This window comes from Anas acuta, chromosome 2 (genome assembly GCF_963932015.1).
Source record: "Anas acuta chromosome 2, bAnaAcu1.1, whole genome shotgun sequence".
Taxonomy (NCBI): domain Eukaryota; kingdom Metazoa; phylum Chordata; class Aves; order Anseriformes; family Anatidae; genus Anas; species Anas acuta.
Window position 1 is genome coordinate 101,807,284 of NC_088980.1, and position 26,349 is coordinate 101,833,632.

The 26,349-nt window shown below is 32.7% G+C and overlaps 1 protein-coding gene across 7 annotated transcripts in view; it reads left to right on the forward strand.

Annotated features, from left to right (window-relative positions):
- The window catches only part of LOC137850893 (cadherin-19-like), a 107,160-nt gene that overhangs the window by 45,736 nt on the left and 35,075 nt on the right, over positions 1–26,349 (forward strand). For 2 of the 7 annotated variants that reach the window (XM_068671410.1, XM_068671402.1), the window contains exon 2: positions 10,366–10,460. The exons of 2 other annotated variants lie outside the window; for them this stretch is intronic. The gene's annotated coding sequence lies outside the window, so the exon portion shown is untranslated. Of the gene's footprint in view, positions 1–8,038; positions 8,207–10,365; positions 10,461–10,634; positions 10,679–26,349 lie in introns of all 7 variants that reach the window. 3 more of the 7 variants (XM_068671407.1, XM_068671406.1, XM_068671403.1) reach the window with 3 other exon arrangements.

Consider the following 26,349-nt stretch of genomic DNA (forward strand, 5'->3'; position numbering starts at 1 on the left):
ACGTGTATTAAAATATAGCTCAGATATATTTAATAGCTGCTGATTGATTATTAAAATGCTAAGTATCTGTAAGTTCATTCATTTTACAGATTATTTTGGTATGAAACTGGTAGGAATTAAATAGCTTTTGGATTATATCATTATTTTTTAATAGATTGTAATTTAAAATAATTTGTGGTTGTAAAAGCATTCTAGATAAACTATTTCTAATTTATAGTAGGATACATTTGCACTAAGGTGTAAAAATTAATCTGTGGATTCCATTTTAAGAGTTATAATGAACATTTCAACTTTTAGCATTTTTCTGTTACAAGTGCTGAACCAAACACTTACATGAAATGGATACTGAGCTGTATCCGGAGTTCAGATTTAATGTTTTCCTAGAGACTAAAAAACACATCAGCTTAAGAACTAGAAAATGATGAAAACCTATTCTCACATTCCTTTTTAAGTAAATGGGAGGAAGGAAGAAAGAGGGACTTGCCCAAAAAGTACTATGAGCAAAGTAGATTAATATTGAAGAACAAAATTACAGCTTCGCTATGGAAATCCACATATTTTTAGAGCCCAAATGTTATGATTTTAACATTAATTTAACCTTAATTTAATATGTTGTAATGTACATTTTACATGCAGTACTGCTATAATGTAGAATATTTAGAAATTAACTCAATACATGGCCTCCAGGTTTCAGAATACTTTACAGTTACTAACCTGAACCTAATATCAGACAATACTAGTACATTTTGGTATTGAAATTATATAGTAGTATGTAGTTTACTATACAGGCAAATTTTTCATGATGCCCATGTTTTAGGTTACATATTGTTACCACTACATTTCATTTTAGTTGCTTTCATACTTTATAACTTTTTGGGATGAAACTTTTATTGTGTAGTTGTTGCATCATATTGACTTTAAATACTCTCATAAATTTCTTGTTCAGCTTTAATCAGAAAGATTTGGCTACATCTTAGAATCAGTGTAATTACAAACTGCTAGTTTTCCCAATAGAGTTGTCAATACAAGTAATATTGAACTTAAGTATTAGTTCTGTTGTAGGTAGAAAATGTTGTTCTTGTTATATTTATATTGCAAGTCATAGAAAGTCTTGATTTCTACTACAGGCAGAAAAAAAAAAAAAAAATAATAATAAAAAAAAGTTCCACCACTGTCTCTTAAATTTCAGTCTATTTCAACTATATTCTTAAGCCCTTCTGAGTGCACATGATGCTAAGCAGAAGGTATAATAAAATATTTTCCTTATCTATCCCTTCAAGCTATTTACCCCAGCAAAATGCTTGTTTCTGAAGATAAATGAATGGAGAGGCCAAAGAGCACATACCACGGCCAGCTATCCAGGCCAGAATGACCCTGGTTATTATGGAGTTTTCATTTTGGGCCCGGCTAAGCAGAAAAGGTAGATATCCATTACAGAGGAAGTTAATGAGGATGGAGCAGTGACAACAAGACCGTGTGGGACAGAGATGGGAACATAATTGTGCTTTGGGTACACAGATCCCGGCCTCTTCTCTGCAGTGGCTTTGCCTGTAGCATAAAAGGATTTGCAATTGCTGGTGCTACCAAGCTATCAAGCAAAAACTGCTAATGATATTTAGCACATTATTCCCAGGCTTACCAACAGGGACACAGACATGGTGAAGACCTTGTAAATGGAAGGTGATATTAAGTTAGAATCCCTCACTCTCAGGCCACTGATAGAGTTGTTCTGTCAAATTCCTTTTGAGATGATGAAATTAGAGACATTCAAATACGCAACAATACTTTTTTTTTTTGGGGGGGGGGGGGGAGGAAGAAAAAATATCAAATTCTCCATACAAGGCTGTCTTTGTGTCTGCAAATATAATACTGCAACTTAAAAACAGACAAACAAACAAAAAATAAAAACAATAATGCCTGAATTAAGATTTCAAAGACTATCTTAATCAAAGACTCTGAAGTTTATATATTCTGATGTAATTTAAAATTTATTTATTTATTTGTTTATCATTATTGACATTTTTTCAACTGTGGCAAAAGTGGCAAAACTGATAACTAAACATCAGGGAAAGTGTGAGCTGTCACTTAACATTTTCCTGTTTTACTTTTACATGGAATTATGACAGACTGGAAACCCAATCCTACTATAGTAAATTATAAAATGTAATTAGCAAAGGAATAACTATATTCAATATGACTGATCACTGCCTTGATGTATTTATTCTGATTTAAATCTAGCCAAGATAAAATCTCTCTGCAAAATAGACAGTTTTTCCGTGTTTTACAAATCTTAAAGGAACTTATATATTATATAGGTAAATAAGATAGCAATTTAAAGTTCTTGAAGTTTTATTTTGCTTGGCAATGTTATGCTTAAAAGAACTTTACTACTATATTAAACAATATCATATTAAATGCTTGTATGAATAAGTATTAAAATGTCCTGCTCTCATTCTCATGCAGCATAGTATAAAGAGTACACATGGCTATTCATTGCTGGTGTTCTCATAGTATAGCCAACTTAATGACTTCCTCTAAAATACAAAGACTGAAAAATATAAAAGGGATTTAAAGAGACAATGCTTGGCAAATGGAAAAGAAACTGTGGTTACTTACTGTTTTCTTCACAGGGAACATTTTCAGAATGATGAATAGGATTTGTAGGACATGATAGAACAGTTTACACAGCAATATGAATTATGACGCCTTTCAGAAGTGGTCAGAAAAACCAACAAACAAACAAAAAATATTATAAAAACACACAGGAGGTATTAATTCTTTGTTGTCTTTTAAGAATTTTAAATTGCTATATAAGTTCTAGATCTCAGAAACAAAGTATATCAGGAAATGGGACAAAGAGCAGACAGGTTTCACTGGATGTGGTCACCACAAGTGAACAGCGTTCACTTAGGAGTTTTAGCTATGGTGATTAAACATGAGAGTCAAAAAAAGAAAAAGAAGTGAATCTCTGCTAAATCATTATTTTGTGTTTTCTAAATGACTGGGAGCACTCTAAAAATGTCAAGAAAACTGCCAACAAACTTCATAAACAGAGCAGAGAAAGTCATAGTGCAGAAACATGTAAGGCTTTATATAATCCACAATACTCTAAATATTCTCTGCATATTTTATGGAAATGAAAACAGTCATACAAGCATTCATACAAGTGCTATGTATTATGTGTTGCCATGAGGAGTATGAATATGCAGTTTGCTACAGAAGCTCCCTAGCATCCTTACTCATTAACATTACAGACAAGGAGAAGTCCTGTTATCTTCGGACTGTTATCCATGATATTTGGGAGGATCTGAAATGGCATTTTTTCTCCAAATGGTGCACGTTGCTTCTCTCTTTCATCTGTACAAGAAGAATATTAAAAGAGACTATTTTCTCCCAGAGTCCATCATCATTGCAAAAATTATTTTTATTCAAGCCTTGGTGGTAAAATTGCCTTTTTCTAACACACAGAATTACAACAGAGTAACTCCAAATTAAAGCAGAATTAAGTTAGTTGAGGAAGACTAGCAAAAAGGAAATGGAAAGGATTACAATTACATTTAATGGAGTTTGGCTTATTATTATTGTTTTTTAACCAGTCACATACCTGTTTATTTAAAATTAACTTGGGTCTCTTTCTCACTTAAACGGGTAGCACAACAATCTCAGTGGCAACAAAGTTACTTTTAAAAAGCATCACAAGAAATTAATGTTTTAATCCATATAACTAAAAAATGAGAGATTTCCCTGTTGAATGTTGAAAGACAAGTTGTTTTCCACAGTTGTTTTGACAATCTTAGGTAGCGTTAGCCCATAGGATGTCTTTTAAGCTTGTGAAAATTGGTATCTTTTCCCTGCAGTATTATAAGCAACAGAAGTACATAAGTGCCTGCAGTTCTCCTTTGGTCAATGGAGATAATGGAGATAGCAACTTATGCTTTTAACATTGTTGTTACTATTATTATAATTATTCACATGCAGTTTTTTTGTTTGTTTGTTTGTTGTTTTTTTTTTTTTTTTTTTTTTTTAGCTGTTTTGTTTTGTTTTGTTTTGAGAGGGTTTTCCAAAGGTATTAGCTGCCCTACTCACTGCTCAATGTCCGTGGCATTTGGGGCAGAGCCACAGCCCTGGTATAAGGCAGCTGGTAGCATTGTTGCTGAAAGAGGCATACTGCAGTTACCAACTGTGCTCGCAACACCTTACCCAGCTTCCTGCAGAAAATTGGAGGGAAGGGGTGAAGGGAGAGAAGGATGTGTGCCAGCATGGTGCTGAATAAAACTCCCGTCTTTGCCAGTGAATTGGAAGGCAGTGCTAGTTTCAGTTACTGTCCTGCTCATCTTCCAGTGACTGATCTTTCACTCTGTCTTTCTCCACGAGATGCAGATAGCTGCCAGGGAAGATTAAGGGCATTGCTAGTGCTCTTTTTTATGTATCTCTGTGATATATACTGTCTGGGCCAAAATTTACCCTTAGCAGTAATTCCCAGTGGTAGATGAGCCAGAATGATTTATGTTACTTTATATCCCTTGATGTACCTCTGGAAAATAAAAAGATGTTTCCAGACAAATTAATATGACAACCAGACTTACATAACAAAAAAGTAGTAAGTGTATTGGTTTTCCCCTAACATCAAATTTAACATATAAATTGAATTGGTTTCAAATGCCAGATCATTAGATAGCTAGCGTACAAAGCTATTTTCGTAAAAGACTGACCCATGAAAAATATAAATAGTGTTTGGAAATGTCACATAGAGATAAACTGTGCTGATTGCTCAGCTTTTCATATGCGTGTTTTCAGGACTGTGCAAATGTTATAAAATTAGACTCATTTTCTGGTGCCTTACATGTAATATTATTCTACTCAGCTCTTTAACTTGGCTATTTTTTTAAGTCTTATGAAAAGATATCTTCCCATTTAATGATTACAGGAAAATAGAACCTAGACTCAAAGACTGCCATGGTTTAAGATCAATTTCAGCTTCAGTGTGGAGATTGAATGGTTTCAGATATCCAAACATTTTAATCACAGCTACGTGTATATGTAATTCTTATGAGCCACACAACTCCTCTGTCCTATGATCTGAGGGATGACACCATCATTGTAGATCAGCACAGATATCTCCACCATGTTGTGCACAGCCCAGGATGGGGCCATGGGGGTCTCTGGTGTCTTCTTGGTTCCCTCCTGGGGTCTTCCCACAGGTACCCAGGTAGTTCTCCCTACACATACCCCTGTGGTCCCCCCATATATCTGGGTTCCCTCCTACATGTACCCATGAGTTTTCTCTCTAAGTGATCCAAACCACATCAATTACTGGTTTCACAGACATTATCCAACTGTGATTGTCCATTTGAATCCTCTCAGCACACCACACCACACCAGCCTGTAGCCGTACCTCTCTGGATGATTGCACCCAATGTTTCACTGTTGTAGTAACTAGTTTTCACTCCAGTATGGTGGGGCTCACATTCTCACACAGCTGTCACGTATAGGTTAGGTTATAGCTGTCACATATAGCTGTCACATATAGGATAAGTTACAAATATCTTAATGTATATGTCATTAGGAGAGGCTAACACAGGATGGTACTGCAAATTATCTGAAATGGGAGCAAGAGCCCCCTCAGGTTCGAGGCCAGATCCTGAGCTATTCTCTCTATATGAGCAGAGCTAGATAGTTCTTCTACATCCAAACAGCCCGGATGAATAACTGTCTGATTTTGGCAATGCATCATTAACAAAACATAACAGCAACAAAATAATTCTTATTATACTAAGTCTTTAAAACCACACCCAATAGATAACAGATAATAGATGCCATTTCCTGAAAATGAGAAAATATTTCTGAAAAAAAAGAGAAATTCAAAAGCAATAATTTACCCTGAAATATAAGCTATATATTTGTTGCATACAAATATATTGGGTTTGTTGCATACATGAAGCTTTCAGGAAAACTCTGAAATTCATAATCACACTTTCAGATATATCATAAAAATTGGAAACAAATAATTCAAAGATGTGAATAACTGGTAAGTTGTCATAAACATACAATTTTACTTTTCTGTACATTTTTTTCCTGTGGTCTTAATTAATTATTATTATTAATTTTTAAATATAGCTTCTCCAAAACGATAGCAGATTTTGAAGTGGAGGAATACTGCTTAAGTCTAAGCTACTATAATGTGATTTTATTTCAAATGTAAACAAGGCAGCACAGCACAAAACATTACATCATAAAAATAACACTATTTTGGAGCACTACTAATCATAAAAGTGAGACTAAAAGATATACAATTTCAATAGGCTATCTGAAATTAAACTCTGTTAGAACAATTTATTTTATTTATTTATTTATTTTTCAGACAGCAACATTAGATTTGTAGTAATTTGTAATTTTTGTGTGTGGGACTATTTTTTAACTGTTTTTCTGCTGCAGGAATGGTTACTGTAGCTAAACCAGGCAAGTGAGATGAGCCTAGATGTTCATGTATTGGAACCTATGGAAGAATGATTTGATTGTCAGTAAGACTGAAATTGTATCAACCTGCAAGGCATGAAAAGATGTGAGAGTTTTAAAATACATGTGGCAAAATCATATAGAATCATAAGTGAGGAAATACAGAAAACTAAGCTTTGCTTTTTTTTGCTTTGATTTTTTTTTTAAATATCCCAAAGTAACATATTTATTTTATTTCTACACTATGAAATTTATTAGAATTCATGATGTACTTATTATATGGTATGATAACTTAGTATTATGACATGATAATCTTATTCATCATAAATCATACTATTACATCAGAAAAACATTCTACATTCTGATATTTTGATAATTAGCTGTGATAAGGTAAGGTTTCAAAATACATAGTTTTCCTGAATATATATATATTTATATATATATATATATATATATATATATATATATACACACACATATAATATATAATATATAATATATAATATATAATATATAATATATAATATATAATATATAATATATAATATATAATATATAATATATAATATATAATATAATGGAAAACATTAAGAAATGTTCACTCCTTTGGGTAATATCACTCCTCTTGTCCAGTCCAGAGACAATTTTTTTCTAAACAGTGCTTATTTTATATTACAAAGTAATTTGTTTCAAGATAATAAATAGCGTATTTTATAAGAATTTCATACAGTATTTCAGTAGTTCATGTGACCTATTAGTACATATTTAATAGATATTTTATTATCTTAGGTTAATTATCATGCTCCATTCCAGACAGAAATAAGTTGATTTAGACTTCGTACTTAGTTGTCTTTCTTACAGTGCAATAAAACACCACTGCCTTTCTCTTTCCATTGACTACCGAGGGAGCATATTAAGCCAGATCTTTCAGGTGCCTAAATTAATAAATCATATCCTTAGAAAACATGGGAGCCTCATGCCTTGTACATGTGTTGTTAAAAATAAAAACACTATCTGTGCCTTAAACAATAATTATTCACAGGCATATAAATAAAATAAGTAAATACTTAGGTTATTAAATAGCCTGTAATGTCCATGTCCACAATAAACACTGTCATCTTTCATCTTCTAGTAACAATTTTTCAATAAAAATGGGCTTTATTCCATATTATGGTTTGTTCTTTTGGTAATAGCATTAATTTTTCCACCTTATTTAGCAGTCGTATTTAGTAAGCACTGATTTTAAGAGCAGAATTAGTTCACACAAATATTATTAATGAAAACAATGTCATGCAGTAGTAAAACATTTACAAGTAAAGCTAAAAAAATATAAAAGTAAAATGAAACATTTTGTACATCATAGCTTTGGTCAGGGCTCTGATATGCTTTGCCAAAGTGACAGCAGATACCTGTGGGGAAGCACTGGATGTTTTTTACTCAGCAGAAACTGTGAATAAGTTTGATTTAACTGAGGCAGAGAGGCTGCAAATTGATTTCTTGATTCATTTAGGACACAGTCAGAGGTAGCATATAGAAAACCCTAGAGAGAAGAGGACAGCATTATTGTTTCCTTCCTTAATAGGTGTAAAAGGTTGGAACACTGTCAAGTGCTGGCAAGTTCATCTCTATAAAAGACAATGTAAGGTATTTGCCTGTCAGACACATTGATTTCTTGATGCAAAGGAGAACCACTGGTGACAACCTCAACAGCTTCTGATGGCTTGTTGCCTCCTGCAGCTGGACAAAGAAGGTAAGTGGGGGATGCTGAGCCAACCCAGCCCTGCTGCCATTCACACCACCAAGCTCAGGCATGCAGGCTGCTGCTGCATTGATAGCAAATTGCAGCACGTTTATTCATCACAGTCTGCTCTGTCTTCCCTTGTATTGCTTCGTTAAGTTAACAGTTAAATATTGATTAAAAATTAGTTCATAATTATTTAAAAAACAATTAAAAAATAAAATGTAAAGTTGTATGTCCTCCCATTAAAGAAAACAAATAAGCTTCTTCAAGTTTTGAAAAACTAAGAAACTACACTATTTAGTTCTACATGCAGAAAATTCCCAACATCTTTATTTTCAAATTAATTATTAAAAACAATAATTATCAAAACAATGATATAATAAAATTAATAACATAATAATTATTATTAATGAAATACTGCAATAATATATAATAATGATAAAATGTAATAATATAATAAAATAATAATTATTAAAAAAACACAAGTCAGTAAAGGATTCAGCACTGAAGTCATGATGTCTTAAAGACCTTTTGAGAGCATACCGTAACAGTAGCTGCTTTGGATTTTCAGGACTTTACTATTAGGCAGCTAGCTATTTATATATAGCTGTATATATCTGTATATATCTTTAGCGAGGTGGGGATTGGTCTATTCTCCCACGTGCCTGGTGATAGGATGAGGAGGAATGGGCTAACGTTGTGCCAAGTGAGATTTAGGTTGGATATTAGGAAAAACTTCTTTACCAAAAGGTTTGTTAGGCATTGGAATGGGCTGCCCAGAGAAGTGGTTGAGTCTCCATCCCTGGAGGTCTTTAAAAGACATTTAGATGTGATATGGTTTAGTGGCGGACTTGTTAATGTTAGGTGAGAGGTTGGATCTTGGAGGTCTCTTCCAACCTAGATGATTCTGTGATTCTGTATTTTTTTTCATAAAGATATGTATAAATAGTATATACTGCTATTTTATTTAAAGACTATATTTTGTATAAAGGTTACATAATTTGAGGCCATTGTTCATTAACACCACATGTAAACTCCTTAATTTGAAAACATAACTTGGGGTGGTCTTTATCAGAAGGCATTATCTTGAAATACATTTTTTTCTTCTGTTCTTTTCCTTCCCCAGCTGTATAGTCAGAGACCAAACCTTGTTCCATTGGCTATTCTCTGAGTGATCTAAAGAAGGATGAACATTTGGGTTTAGGTGTAGTGAGGTTAGAAGTAGTTCATAAGAACTACTTATATTGCATTAAGATGTTCAATAAACTGAACACTATACATGAAAAAGTCCTGTGACCTGAAAAGATTTGAGTTTAGCCTTGAAAAGAAACAATAACATCTTTACTAAAGAGATAAAGCTATAAACATGTTGAAAGCATCCCAGTCACTCTCCAATCAGGCAGTTCCTCCCTTCAGACTTTCTCCTGTATTGTATTGGCACAAGTACTAAATAATCTGGGAATTTAATAGTATTATTATTATTGTTATTATTGTTATTTAAGTTTGTTTAATTTATAGCATATAAATTCTTAGTTCATAGGTACAAACAAAATGAGGGGTAATCAGTTAAAAGTGGCAGATAAGACAAGAGAAGGAAAAAGCAGCTTAAAGTTGTGGTACTATTTAAAAAGCATGCTAAATTAGTTTTAGAAGAATTGCAAAAGAACAAGGTGGGTGTAAAAGGAGACTGCTTAGAATTTATTTACCATTTAGTACAAAAAAAGATTTTTTTTTTTTTAATCTAAAACAATATTAGAGTAATAGCTGGTGGAGAAAGTGATCTTCAATGTGAAGTACTTTAATTGCAGATGAATTATGTGGCCTGTATACTGATTTGGTTGTTGTTTCCAGAGAGATGACATTGTAAATCCAAATAGATTGAATTGCAAAAATCCTAATAATAGGTCATATTTTGTTTTAAGATTGCCTTTGCACAGAGTCTGCTTGGACTCTATTTGGTTCTTGCTGCATATAGTTCAGCATCCAGTTTGATATTGATATTTGGGGAAAAAAAAAATAGTGGTATGATGTGTAGTTTAATATCCCCTATTCTGTTGATATAAACTAATATGAACTAACTGTTTTTCTTTTTTTTTTTTTTTCTATATTTTTCTATATTTTTTTTCTATTTCTATTTTATTTTTCTATTTTTTTTTTTTTTTCAACAGAAAAAGATATCCCTTTGTGGTATTTCAGATAATTCAATCAGTTTGGAATAACTTAACTTTGAAACAGTTCAGAGTTCTTCAACCATTTTCTCAAGGTAAAATATTTTTCCCAAGCTAATTACAATTTTAAGTAACAGTACTGTTCTATTTGTTTTAAATATTCTGTGTGTATTTTGGAAAACTTGGTTGATATCATGTACAGAAAATGGCAAATATCTTGAAAGGCAAGTTTAGAAGATATAAAATCTTTCATTTGTTCTCTCTTCTAGCTGGCATGTTACCTCTTTGGAGAGTATCATTTCCTTTGGAGAATGTGGGTGAATGTTTTACTGTTGTTTTATCTGTCTTGGTATTGTTTTGTTTTTTTTTTTCTTAATCAATGAGTAAAGTTAACGCATTAGATATATTAGTTTCTCTACAAACACTAAGAAATCTTAAAACTAAAAAAAAATTATAGGAAAAATTATTTAAATATTTATATATTTAAATTATTTAAATTTTAAAAAAAATTATAGGAAAATTATACATTCTATCTCCTTCTCCTTCTCCTTCTCCTTCTCCTTCTCCTTCTCCTTCTCCTTCTCCTTCTCCTTCTCCTTCTCCTTCTTCTATTGCTATAGTAGCGCTCTTTCATGGAGAACAGCTCTGGCCCCCTCCGAGAGAGCAGAATTTTTTTGACATGCTAACGATTTCATAACACTGCGCTAATATGTTGCCCTTATTTTTACTCCTTAGTTACCACACAGCTAGCAGGATGAAATAGTACAAAAATGTAATCTGCATTAGCACCAAGGTTTTGGTCATATTTCAGTTAAGAGTGAGAAGGCCATGAAAGTAAATTTAAGCAAAATGAGAAAAAAAATGCACAGAATTTACCTTTCTGGCTGAGAGTTGTTGGTAATAACATGAAAAAAAACAAGAAAAAAAAAAATGTTCCTGGGATTTGGGCATTGATTTTCAGAGTCATCTTTTAAATGTAAGCCTCCAGATGCTAGACACTTTTATTAAAATCAGCTCTTACTGTTGAAAGCTTAATAGGCTTAATACAAAGTTCATATGCACTTTAACAACCTTTGAGAAAAACAAAACAAAACATATAAACTAGGTTTATATCAGAAGTCCTCAATTACAGGACATCATCTAATAAAAGTACTTTCCAGATGAGATATCTAAGGAGTCAAAATGTGCTGTACAATAGAGTAGGATGGAGAAGGGACATGAGAAGGAATATGTTATTAAGTCAGTAGCCTGTGCAGCTTACAGCTCCTGAGAACTTCATGGAAAAATTAAAAATTGTCCCCCAAAAAAGCACTCTCATACAAAAAAGCGCTCACACACACAAACAAACAAACAAACAAACAAAAACCAAACCAAACCAAAACAAAACAAAAAAAGAACAATATAAAACGAAGTGTGATAAAACGAAGGGTGATAAGCAGTAGAATTCCATTGAGGGAGAAATATAGGTGACAGTCTGCTCTTTGAATTAAATGCACAGAAAAAACTTTCAGGTTCAACATCCTGCTGAAAGCTGGCACTAGAATTAAAGTGTAAGAAAAGAATGAAATAAAGCAACATAAAGTAAAATAAGGCTGTAGTGGCAATTCCCACCTGGGTTGTACTTTTCACAGTTACAGGATTAAAATGAATAACTAATATCCCCAGGAATCTTATGAAAAATAGCTACAGAATTCAGAGACAATAAAATAACCCTGCAATTGCTCTCAGAGTTAGTGTGTGATTTCAGTTTAGTTCAAAGTAACAGTTTTTCATTCTTGAAATCCATCTTGACACCACCAAGTACCACTGGTGACCATGTTACCTTCTTGTTTTTAATACAAGAGAACACAGTGCACCTAAATAAACCACATTGCCCATGACATAATTATGTGATTCAGAAAACATTTTTCAAGAGAAATTTCAAGAGAAATTTCAGTCTTGCTCTTTCACTTTTGTTACCTGAGCAGTGTCCCTGACTCTGTGGATTAGGAACAATGAAAATTGACTCCAGGTAAGTCATTCTCATCAGGCTGCAAAATTCAAAATGAACTGTTACTGTAAATCTACACTGTTTTACAGCTCCGTTTTGGAGACTTCTTCAAAATAAACAGTTAATAAATTAATAATAATATAATTAATAGCCTCTCTTAACATAGAAAGCACTACTGTTATCATACCCCAGTTTCTTGTTCTTTTTCATTCCCCTTGACTTTTTGATTGACTAACTATCTAACATAAAACTATTTTTGAGAGAGCATTGGGCAGTCAAAGCCCATTTTTCACTATTAAGGAACTGACACCTATTTATTAAATATATATATAATCCATTAACATTGGGCTTTATAGACATACATAATTTATAACCATTACTGTCTGCAGGATATGAGTTCTGGCTTATATAAACTAATGAATTAAGTCTTTGTCCACTCAGTTACTATGGCAATGTTATGGACTTTCCAGCTTCAGCTGGCTTGTAATGAATTAAACAGTTAGCAACTCTGACAGAATCCTGAAATACAGGAAATTATGTGGATGAAACCAGATTTAAAGGAGGCCGGTATCCATACAAACATATTTTAGTGAGAACTTAATTTGGGGCAATTTTAAATAATCTGATATAGTGAATTATGGCATCTTTCAGGGCTCATGCATATGCATGTGTTTATATGCATTGAAGTTATTTACTCATCTACATAGGAGTAAGAGAATGCTCTCAAGCCTGAGAAAAGCTACATGAGGACAGGAAATATCTAGAAAGAACGCATGCTAGTCTCCAGGTCTAAGGCTAAGAGATGTCTTGAAAAATATTTTTTCAGTTCAATGGACTTGTGCTTCTTTGCTACCAATTGGTAGCAAATTGCTACCCCCCCACCACCACAAGGGGATGAACCTTGAAAGAAGTCTTATGCATGATTTTCACAAAACAAACAATACAAAAAAAAAAAAAAAAAAAAAAAAGACTATCTCCATGAAGCAGAAATCATGGATATTTAACTGCTTCTTACAACTTGGCCTCAGCATGTTAACCTCATGGGCATCACAGAAAGTTCACACAGATCATTATGTGCTAAATAGAAATGCACAGAAAGTTATGTAATCAAAAGCAAACAACAGACAGAACCTTACAAATTTAAAGTAGCATTAAGATGTTTCAGAGAATTTTTAACTTGGTTTTAAATATTTTTAAAATATTTTCAGTCAATTAATTTGTGTAACTGCCACATTTGAAAATTTCATTTTACCCCACATGAAAGTTTTTGCCTGTCTCCAAAAAAAAAAAGATATTTGATTCGTAATGTTACTAATGTTACTCATATTTATTCTCCCATCCTGAGATTTTCTTAAAATATTACTTCTAAGAAAACACACCCATTTCTCTCACAAACATATTAATTAAGAGATGGGAAATAGGATCCATGTTTATTTTTCCTGATTTTTTCCATGAGTTGCTAGCTGAAGTTGCCATGAAATATATAAGTTACCAATATAAATAGTCATAAAACTGACAGAAATTCTTATGACAGAAATAGTCCTGATCATATTTTGCCTGCTGAACACTAGAAGTTTCTAATTTTGACAGGCATATCTCCCATGTCAAACAGTGATTATTACATAGTTGATTCTATTTTAGAAAAAATATACATATCAGAAAGAAAAAAGTTACAGAAGAAATTAAAAATCTGTTATAAAATGTCAGCCTTAGCCATAATATATTTTCACTTTTTATTTAATTATTTACTTATTTTAGCTTTACCTTGTTACTTTTATTGTTTAATCAGAAAATTTACTCATGAAAGTAATATTTCACCTTTACACATTCTTTGGAATTATTTAAAAGAAACATAGCTGTTATCGGGAGCTGTTATCTGTAACATCTGTGGATAAAACGGTTATTTGCAAAGGCCTCATGTTTCTACCTTAGACTAACTCCCAAGCCTTTTGTCTCCTGTTTTTCCACAATGTTTTTTATGGTTCTTTGAAAATTTCTCAGAATTCTTCTTCCTTCCCTAAACTCTATTTCTTTCTTGACATCAAAACTTACTTTGCTTTTATGTGCTGTGCCACTTCATCAGCAAAGTCTGATCATAGTAACTTCTAAGTGAATTTTCTTAATTCATTTTCTTTTTACCTCCTTTGGTCTGGAGAAACTATTTTGACTGCAATGAACAGCATTCCTGTCACAGCACCAACACTGGCCTTCAGTGGTTATAATATTATTTTGAAAGAACTAGGAAAGCATTTATTATTATTATTATTATTATTTTTCTAGACATGAAGCTTTTGCATTGTATTTCTGCAGTTCCTCCAGTCTGCAGCTAAAAGGATACAAAAACATTTCAGAAGTACTATCTTGGAATAATATCTGTTGAGATAAACTGTATATACCTTTAGATTTTAGTTAATTCTGGCTCTTGAAGCTGAAGAGAGAATAAAAAAATGGAACAGAACAGCTTGCTGGTTTCCACAGCCCTGATCTGTGGCAGTGTGCACAGACTGGGTGGAAATTCATGCACCCTGTGAATGTCTCCCATGAAATAAATGGCCCATGACATACCGTACTGAGTGTTTCCTTCCAGTCTAGGCCTGACTCCATATCCAGCTTCTTACTGTCCTGTAAGGACACTATTCACTATGTGAAAACGAAGTCATACTATTACCTCAAACCGGAATTTTAAGAGCACCAGATTCTCCTAGTCCCTCACTTCTCCATGTTGATTCCTACCCTATTTATCTCAGGCTAGCCAGGATTTACTTCCAGTGTGAATGCCTCCTGTTTCTACCCATGCTTTACTTCTTGGCTTAAGAAGCCTTTCTGAGTGAAAGAAAAAGTAGGTGATGAAGTTTAAAAATGTTGAGTTTCTGTATTTTAACATTCTTGCAATATATCATGTACTAAGGACACCTGCTTAGTTTGTGTAATAAATGGCTCAGTCTTCAAAATAGGACTATAATCAAAGTTTACAATTTATTAAAGGAATAAGCAAACAGCGCTGTAAGCAAACAGCGCTGGGTGTGCCGGGAGTCTCTGCTCCACCAAGACGCATACCAGTTACATCAAGCAGCTGATTTTTGTGCTCCTAGGCTGATGCATATTCATTACTACTTCTAAAAAAAACAGGGTTATTATAATTAGTTTCCAGAATCCAAACCCTCCTACTGGAGCATGAGTATCAGTCTCCAGTGGTCCCTCTGGGGGTCTCTGGGGGTCTCTTGTGCTGAAGGCTCATAGTCTTCCTCCCTCTTGTCCTTCTCCTTTGTCCAACTTGGCTGTATGTCAGAGACTTGTGCAACATCCCCTGCAAGCTTTGTCTTTTAGTTGTTCTTCAGTTCTCCCCATCTCCTTAATCTCCTGACCAGATATCAGAGACTTGCATAGTGTCCCATACAATAGTCATAATAGTTAGCAGTTATTCTGAAACCCCCCAGATACCAGAGAGTTCAAGGAAAAACATACAAATACATTTCCCTTCAAGCTCTCTATTGATACGAATTGCTAAAATATTCCTTTGCAAGATACAAGAATTATATACGTTAACCACTCTGTTTTTCTTAGACTTGTGGTTATACAAGGGTATGTAAGACAGAAGGTCACATTCATCATACCATGCGGCCCTAGCACTGTTCCATACTGACACAAATCAGATGAACATATCTCACAGTTTGCAGTACAAAAACTAAGGCATAAATGGGTATTCTTGAAATAAAATTACTTTGTGAATGACCCATAGGGACTCTGGCTAAACAAAATGTGGTGTATTTTAATTTTTGTACTAGATTTTACTATGAAGTAAATTCATAAAGTATATGAAGTAAAATATATTTAAAGAAAAATAAAGATGTATGATTGAGAGAGGACATTGAACAGAGAAGCAACAGGGCCTCACACAGTAATGAGAGGATAAAGATACCTAAAGATACATACATAAATACATAAAGATTCAAGAGAGGTTAAAAAACAAACAAACAAACAAACAAACAAACAAAAAACTTTCATAAAGATGCAAGAAACTTATTGTAGATGCGTCACAGTGGTGGGTACAGCAGTGATGGGTGAGCAAGTAGTTCATCAATCCAAGATCCAAACAGTAGAACAGGTTTTAAGTGAAGAATGAGAAAACAGTGGAGGGGGAGCCTCAATTGCATTCTAATTGAGAAAGGATAATTCAACATAGGATGAGAAGAGGAAGGATCATGTTGTGATAAGGTGAATACTGGTTGGAAAAGGGAAAAAAAAAAAAAAGGAATGAAGAGTTAAAGATGCCGAACAGAAAACAAGGTGAAACAACACGACAAAATATTTTACTATCCTTATCTGTGTGTCCTGAACTTTTTTTTTTTTTTTACCTAAGAGTATTAGTCCAGAAGATAAATAATCTTATGAACTAATAACAATTAGCCATTCTCCATTGCTCTTACTGTTTAGGTGGTGGTGGTGGTTTGTCTTTTTTTTTTTTTTTTTTTATTCTTCTAAGTTCATGTAATATACTTGAAGAAAGACCAAAATTTAAGGGCATCAAATAAAACATTGTTAAAAAAGCATCATTTTACCTGAAGTAAGTATGGGTTTTCAAGGCAAATAATTGCTAAGAACTCTTCAAAGTCTACTTCCTACAATTTAAAAAATATATATCAACACAATACAATCAGAACAATGACTTTTAGAATAGTAAGTTTCAACATCAACAACAAAAAAGCTGTGTTCCTGACTTTCTAATTAATGGCTTTTTAGGTAAAAATGAATTTGTAATTAATAAGAAAGACTCAAGGTATTTTAGTTTGATTCCAAGTAAGGACTGAACTGTGTTGAATCATCATAGAAGTATAAATGGTAATTTTCCCCCTCGTTTGACAGGAAATTTTATATTACACGTACTAAGTAGCTAGCAAGAGGATTGGACAGGCTGGGGCTTTATTTTCTGGAAAAGCAAGCACTCCTTTCACAAAAGTAATCAACAAAATTAAATCTTTGAGATATCACATGAGGAAGACACATCTTGGCTATTAAGAATATCAAGGACTAGGTTGAGAATACTATGCAACTGAAAAGACAGGAACTAAAATATTTCATTTATTTATTTATTTATTTTAGACTTAGCCTGGATGACTATCCTCTGATGTTCTGTTAGGATACTGGAATATCATAGGAGTTTAAATTAACTCATATCCTTTAAAGACTTTTTAGAGTGTGAAATATCAATAGTTAGAAAAAGCATTGTATTATTAGGAATTGTGCATGTGTGCTTTTGAATTTCATAAAATGTGATTCCATTAAAAACTGCTTAAACTCTGCACAATTTGCAAATCTGATGGGGTATATTGTGTTATACCTGGAATATCTTATTCCAAAACTTGAAACAGAACAGCAAAGAAAAGAAAACCTGTTTGAAGATCTTTAACATGAAATGTATCATGCAACAGCATTTTTCTGGCCTAATGATGACCTAATGCTTGGTTCCTGTCCCCCTCTCAATATCTCATTGCCTAAAAAGTGCTTACAAAGTTGAATGAAATCAAATAAGAACCACATTGAACTAATATAACTATGGCATAAGAAACACATAAGAAAAGGATACTAGCATTTAACAAAATTGATAGTATGTGTGAAGAAAGAGTATGAAATATATTCCTGGTTGATGAGCAGAACAGTGAATATGTATGTTTAAAGAAAAAAAAATACAACAAATAAAGCATGGAGACCTATATAACAGACAAGCCTTTGCTCACTAGGAGCTAAATAGAACTGAAATTGTCATTACTACTGTCATTGCAGGAGATAATGGAAGATTTATCAACTGAAATATAGCCTAAGAGAATAAAATCTAAAAAACAATATTTTCCTTTTATAAGTTTGTCAATTAAGTCTTTTCCATCTCAATTTATCATGATTGTGAAAATTATACATATTCTTCAGTTTGTTTTCTCTATCTCAAAGGAGGTAAATTCTATTCTTCTTGTCTCATACTATTGCAAGTTTTCTGAGGGATGGTGCAATCTTTCAGCATTCTTTCACTATTTTTCCAAATGACATCCATTGTGGTGGTACATAGGGTGGGATCACTGTGTGCTGACCAGGGTTTTTTGTTCTGTTTTGTTTGTTTTGTTTAGTTCTATTTTTATGTTAAGCATTAGAGGAAATATTCTAGCTTATAATGGAAAGTCTTGTTAAAAGACCTCATTGATTTATTTACTTCATTGTCAAAGTCAGATATTGAAAATAAAATATTTTATTTTTTTCTTTCCTTAATTTTTATGTGAAGGCACGTGTTATTTAACTCTTTGTAGTTAAATAACACATGTTATATAATAACTACATAACATAGTTATTATATAACATAGTTATTATATAACATTACATGTTATATAACAACATAACATATAACATAATATATATATATATATATATATATAATATTATGTTATAATATTATATAACATAACATGTTATATAATAACTACAAGTTATATAAATAACTACATTTAACATGTAGTTAAATTTCGTTTTTTTTGTTGTTGTTGTTTGTTTGTTTGTTTGTTTTTTTAGGATTATTTATTTCATTTAAAATGTATCCAGGAATGACTCCTTAAATATAAAAGTTTAAATATGATTTAATTCCAGTTTCCCATTGGCATAGCCTGGATGATTTCATTTAAGGGTTCTTCTGATTTAGCTCATTTTACATGTAGAATTGTCTCAGAAGCCAAAACCACAAGCTTAGCAATACACCAGAATATGTCTAAAAGCATCAGCTTAAGTGAAACGTTTAAAATTCTTTTTATCCTTGGGTGTTTCATGTTTGGGGGAGTTAAATCTCCTCAGAAACCATGGGGAAGGTGAATGAATTTTGTTATTAATGTCTGCACGAATTATGAATGAAAGAAAAAAGGAACATGAATCCTGAAAAGAGTTTTGGAGCATTTCATGAAGTGTTTTCCTGAAAATCATCTGGCAAACAGATTCAAGTGTGAATCACAGAATGTAGTCTTTTACATCGTTATGCTGACAAGTGGTTCTTCAGTACTGAGTGGTATCCTGTGGAGCTGAAAATGTTCCAGTAGGATTTGCCCAGTGAATCAAACATGTTGTAATTCGATTTGCAAATTCTTGCAAATCTTTACAATAAAAAGCAAATGCCAGAAGGCAAGTGTTTTTGTTTTTACTGTGTATGTATGTTGGTCTTTTTAATTAGCAAAATATTTACAAAAAAATACATGGTTTTAGTCATAATTTTCAATATTTCAAATTGTCTTAAAAATAAATAATTGTCGTAGTTAAAGAAAGCTAAAATTAAAAATAAACATTTATTTATTTCAATGTGTATAGCGCAGTATACCACCACAGATCTAACAATCTCTTAGCATCTCAGCATCTGTTTACTAAATTGAATTTATTTATTTATTTATTTATTTATTTTGGTCTAAATATAATTGCTGAAGCAGTTGAAGGACTGCAGAAAATGAACATATTTTCTTCTAATGTCAAGTTCTCAGACAGAATATTTGAACTTTTCTTTAGCTCAGAAATGTCTGGACATTTCAACATCTACATTACAACATGTAGATGTATGGCAGAATAGTTTGTGAGAAAGAACATAATATAATCCTTAATTTACCAGTATTTAGATAAAACCATGTAGATATGCTTATTTCATTTTCTCATGGAGAAGAAAAGAAACATAAAGTAGGAGTATCTGTCTATGAAACTGTACACCAACTTTTATTCTTCAGTTAATAACATGTGGAGAAGCTATACTTCCACTAGAAGAGGAGATGCCACACTGACTTGGGAAAATTTTTTAAGGATAAATCACTTTTGGAGATTCTGCTGGAGCTCCTGTGTGTGTGTGTGTGTCAGTGCAATATTGAGTAGATTCCAAAAGTCTTCTTTAAGTTTTGTTTATTTCTTTTTGATGTCCTTGATTTAATTTTAATATTCTCCTGGTTCCAAATGAAATCCAGTAACAAAAGAACTTATATGGGCTGCACCCATATCTTAACCAGCACTTCCAAAAGTCACTGCCACAGAATGAAAGCAATCTGTCCAAGTCCTGTCCAACTCCAAAAAGAAGTCTATCCATCCCCACAGAGCTATGCTCTGTTGATAGAAATGGTGTAGGTGATGCTTTCTTTGCCCCAGAGACTTTTTGGATGGGATGTGTTGCCTTCTGCAGGCTGTTTCTAAAGGGGCTCCAAGGAATTGCAATTGGAAGGCAGGTTTCCTTCTCCCATGGGCATGACTGAAGTGTCTGAAGCTTCACTTTCAACTCTGCATCATGTGATAGACAGAAGAGTGAAATAATGATTTAATGTTTTTCAAATCATGAGAATCTTTGTCCACAGCAGAGGTAGCAGTCACCTAAGGGAAGACAAATATAGACCCAGAAATAATGAGCTGGTTTCAGCTGCCTGTATGTCTGGGAAACTGCAGATCAATAACCAATTGCTCAGTTCTAAAAATACTGGTGGATCAGGCCTGAAAAGGGCAATAGACTGGCTATCTCCTCTTGTATACTCACAGTCAAATAAGTATTTTGCAGCTAGGTATATAAGACAAAATTCAGAAAGGGTATAAACACCAATAGTCACTGGCTTTAATTCTGGCTCCCTGTTGGTCTACTCATAATCATCTTTTGGTGATTAAAATAGTTTCACCAAAGGAATGAGAACAAACAAGACATACTGTGGTTTAAGGTTGTAAAGCAGGGAATATGTCTGTCCGTACTGTCTATATTATCTGTCTGAACAGGGAATGAATCCTCCATCTCTTTTCTTCAGCCACAGTAGGAAATCTCATCATTCAGCTTTGACCTTTCCCCTCATTTAAAACAAATGTCCTACCTTTCCTTAAATTCCTACATACTTTGATACTAGAGATTGGATTTGAGAAATAAATATCACAATTTGATGTTTTAAAAGATGTTTCATTTCTCTAGTAAGTACTGCCAACTGCTTGTTGGGCATTGAAAGCTCAGTTTTTTGTCATCTGAAATGTCAATTGGGCTTTTTCTGTATTTCTACAGATATTCTAGTAAAATGCTGGGGTGTTAATATACTGCCTAAAAAGATAATCAGCACACCATTATAAAGCGATAGGAATGACTGTGTTTCTAGTCAGTCAGCTCTACATTGATTAAAATTCACAGATTTAAAGGCACTAATAAACTGACAAATTAATTTCTCTAATGCTATTTTGTTCATGTATAACTGACAGATAATTACTCTGGCAATTCTATATAATAGTTTGAAGTCCTTCCCTAACGGTATCATTTCACATTTACAAAATGAAAAAAATAATGTCCCAATTAGAATAAAATGAAATTTATGTCATATTCATAACATATAAGTAATTGCTCTCCAAGTAAGTGAAGTGCTGGGTGAGTAGTGAAGACATGTAGTTGTTAATGTGTTAATATGCAATACCAGTCAATATGGTTTGGTCAAATGGTACATCAAGACGTGTGTTAAAGGAGACACTTCTCAAGGTTAAGTAATAGCTTTTAAAATAACTAGTCATGCACAGATTAGCAAGGCTGTTGTTGATATAGCTCTAATTAATTGACTGAAGATATTACATTTTAGATGTTAGCTCTTCTAGGCAGAGTATAATTAAATTTGGCATACTTGTTAGATGTAGTAGTCCAAATTATCAAAAACACAATGTGTGAAAGACATAAAGTCAAAAAAGACTCAATTAAAATATTTAGATTCAGTACAAATAAAGCTAAAACAATACTAAATGCTAAACTAATTAAAAAAAAAATCGGGCAAACAAAAAAGAAAAAACAAACAAAACATAAGCTCAGAGGTATTATTGAAAAGGTGACCTGAGCAGGACAGGTATCAACTCACATAAATAAATAAAAAATGCAAGGTGGCATATGAAAACAGTGATATTCAGCAAAATACAAAGTTTAAATAACACCTTTTTTTTATTATTTTTTTTTTATTTTTCAGTTTTCGCTAATGTTTTTCACCAATTCAACTAATTGTTACTGTTATAGAAGTGACTTACCCTGTGCTAACCTGCAATCAAGAATCCTACATAGCTGCAGCTAAATATACCATATTTATTCTTAAAAGTTTAACATGTCTTTTTCTGGTGTCACCACAGAAAATTCTTAAAACGTGAAGAATGGAAAACTTACAAAAAAAACCAACAACTTGGCACTGACTAGAAATAATTAAATCACAGATAAAAAACTATGAAAATGGTAAAGAGTTTCTAACACAACAAATCTGTGTAAAATATTGTTTTCTATGTGAAATTCATGAAGTACAAGAAGCAGCAAGTATAAGATTAAGTCCACCATTTTGCACAAAATGAAAGATTGTATCAATCTTTCTATCTATTATCTAAATTATCTATTTATAATACAAAAATAAACAAACAAACAAACAAATAATAATATTTCAGTTTCAAAACAAAACGATTGCTACGTATAAGTATCAAGACAAAAAAAAAAGAAAAGAAAACATATACATTAAATAATGCAGTGTATATATGTGTGTGTGTTGAGGGAGGTCTGCTAATTGCCTGAGGGTTATATGAGTATTATAGCTTAAGTGTCTGCTACATTGGGTGGAGCCTAAAGTGTCCAATGAATATGAGTTGCTATCATAACAACACTGATGCACGAAAGAAAACACATGATGTGAGGTCTCTGCTTGAGACAAGAATCACATTTCAGAAGCTGAATAATAATTAATTTGATTATCTCATGTGAATTGTTCTATTTTTCTGTTCTTGTTGTTTATTTGATATAAAAACAAGCAAAGACAACACTAAATTTCAGAAAAGGAAATACCTTTGAAATGACCATCCATTTTCAAGATTTTATTTTTTTTTCATTCTTTCATTTTTGGTTCTACACAATACTTTTAAGGACGGAAAGAACTGTTTTCCTCAGGAGTCACTGTTTCAAAAGCCGGCAGTTAAACAGGATAATAGATGATTTCTAATAATATCTAGTCAACATCTACCTTGTTACTATGTTTTGGTATGTTTTTACTCCCTAATTGTAAGACTTTTCTTATATAAAGTTGTTGTTGTTATTATTATTGATAATGATGGTCTGAACTTGGGTAGACCTGTGCGGTGTCAAGAGTTGGACTTGATGATCCTTAAGGGTCCCTTCCAACTCAGGATATTCTATGATTCTATGATTCTATGATTTATTGATATTGATTTATTTATTTATATTGATTATATTTATAATGATTTAACTTTAAAAGTTAAGCTGCTTTGTCCTAATTCTTCAGCTAACAGTAATTATCCTCATTATCTCTCATTCTATATATATTAATACTTTGGAAGGCTGTTAGTTCACTCTTATTTTTTTCCATCAGCACACAAATTACTTCACGATATCCCAGAGGTTGGATATTTAGAACCTTTTCCTCTTCCTACTATTATTCTTGAAATGTTAGGCAGTAAAAGGTATTATTTTGTAATAACAAAACCAAGTCAGAATACTAGAACACCTAAAGATAATATCCAGTTTCAAATGGTGTTAGGATTTCATCTGGGGACAATACTAGAACAAACCAAAGTACTCCACCACTTTGTACCAAGAGGTAAATCTGTCCCTAGTCTACAGGAAAATCATGGGTTTCATGACATATAAAAGGAAAATACTACTTTAAAAGCTGTAGCCTACTTATTACAACCACAATTGATATTGTCATCACTCTGTTCTCAATATCAGTCTTTATTAAACCAGTGTAATCCAACACAAGTAAGAGAGATGTATTACTTACTGAAGAATAGGACATGGTCCCGATTTCTCTTATTCCCTTGAGAAATTATTAGCGAGAGCTCATTTTTTTCATCTATGAAAATACATTTGTCTTCTTCTTAATGAGGGATTATTTTATTAAGAATTTGTTTTTTTTTTTGTTTTTTTTTTTTTTTTTGTATTATTATATTATCTAAAAGCTCCGTACTTTTACTAATCCTCCGTTCTGCTACATATTATAGCTATAACATGGACTACAAGGTCATTTCACTTACAATAACCTTACAATTAGGGGAATAAAAAAAGCAACTGTCAGGGGAAGATAGACAACACTGTGATAGGCAGCAGACTCAGCACAGAACTGCTTTTTTCCTTTAAGTAGGTAATACTGTGTGTTGTTGTTATTGCTGTTGTTTTAAAGAAAGATGAGAAATAAGACATTAGTTCCTGGTTATTTTGTAAGAGTTACTTTGGAGAGTGAGTTGAAGTTTGGAGAACAGAAAGAAGGCAATTGTTTGCAGCTATTTGTTTTTTATTGTTTATTTGGTATTTATGGTTTATAAATAATGGCAACTTATGCTGGCCGACAGCTGGAGGCCTTTGCCAGATGAGAAGGAAGATGCTGGAAATAAATGTGCTCTGAAATGTCTTGAAAGTAATGGCAAATTGAATATGTTTGATGTAGCAGAGAAGGGAAAAACAGAGACATACAACTCTGAATTTCCTTACATAGCTTTATGTTTTGTTTTGTTTTTGCTTTTTGCTTGTTTTGTTTTGTTTTGTTTTGTTTTACAATTTGTTCAGCACCTGTATTTTCAATTAAAAGTCACATTATACACATAACAAATAGTGCGCAACATTTCAAGATTTGAAAATTTTTTTTTTCCACAATATGTCAGAGATACTGAGTAGAGGAGAAAGATTGCCTCTCTTGACCTGCTGAGATACTTTGCCTGATGTAGCCAAGAACATCATTAGCCTTCTTAGCGGCCAGGGCACATTGATGACTCGTTTTCAACTTGGTGTCCACCAGGACCTCTGGGTTCATTTGTGCAAAGCTGCTTTCCAGATGGGTGGCCCCCAGCTTTTTCTTATATCGGGGTTTGTTCCTCCCCAGGTGCAGGAATGTACTGAAATGAAATGACCATTTTCAAGATTTTATACTGAACAAATTAGTTCTTAGCACTAAATGCACCCGTTGTAAAAAGACACTCAAGGCATAACACTTGCTCAAGCTTTATTTGAGAAACAAGCTGAGCTTTTGTTAACATCATCTTCCATGTGGCAAACACTATTCTTACAGACTTAGGATAATTAGTAATTTTCCACAGTAAACTGAAACGAGAGTACACAAGTCACATCCTTTTCATTCAAATCTCATCTTGCACTGTTATAGTTTTTGAATTTGAAAAACAAAATGTATACAGAACTGGAACCAACATTCTAACTTCTACAATTATATGTCTTTCGGTTAAAACTCCTTTATCTTTTTCTCAGTAAACATATAGACACAGATTACATTTTAACAGAATCTAGTTTAACATCATATCAAATCTGGAAGGAAATGAATAAATGTCTACATGATATCTCTGTTATTTTAAGCAATTACAATATTTTCCTTTGCAAAAGTCAGGTGTTGATAGCTCTATTATTAAACCGTGGCTTTAAAAGACATATACATTTGTATTTCATCCTGAATAGATAAATGGTTTATGGATTTTTCAGGCCTAAATTAAAAGCAGCCATATATATATACATATATATATTTATATATATTTCCAAGTGTGTTGTACAAACTGACCGCCACGAGATAAATTCATAAACCACACTTTGTTCTTGCATAGAAAATGCTATTCTTCCTGGCTAAAGACTTGAAGAAAATTTCTAGATCCATTGCCAAATAAGGTTTTAAGAAATGAACATGGGGCAAAGGTTTTCAGAATTCTTCTCTTTGCCTCTTAGAAGACAGTGATTATCAACTGAGAATTGCACTTTATTTAAAATTCAGTTTTATTTATTGTGCCAAAAATCACAGGAAAGAACATAATATCATATAGCTTGTGCAAAGACATGCTTTTCTACATGGTACCCTTGTTCCTTTGGCTTTTTTGTTGGTGTTTTGCTGACTTGGGAAAGAGGGAAAGAAGAGGTTAAAAACAAACAAACAAACAAACAAAAACCTGCAACGCTCTGTTTCAGTTATCAGTCATCATGGCCACTGAGGGTAGTCATGCACCCTTCAGGCACTTCT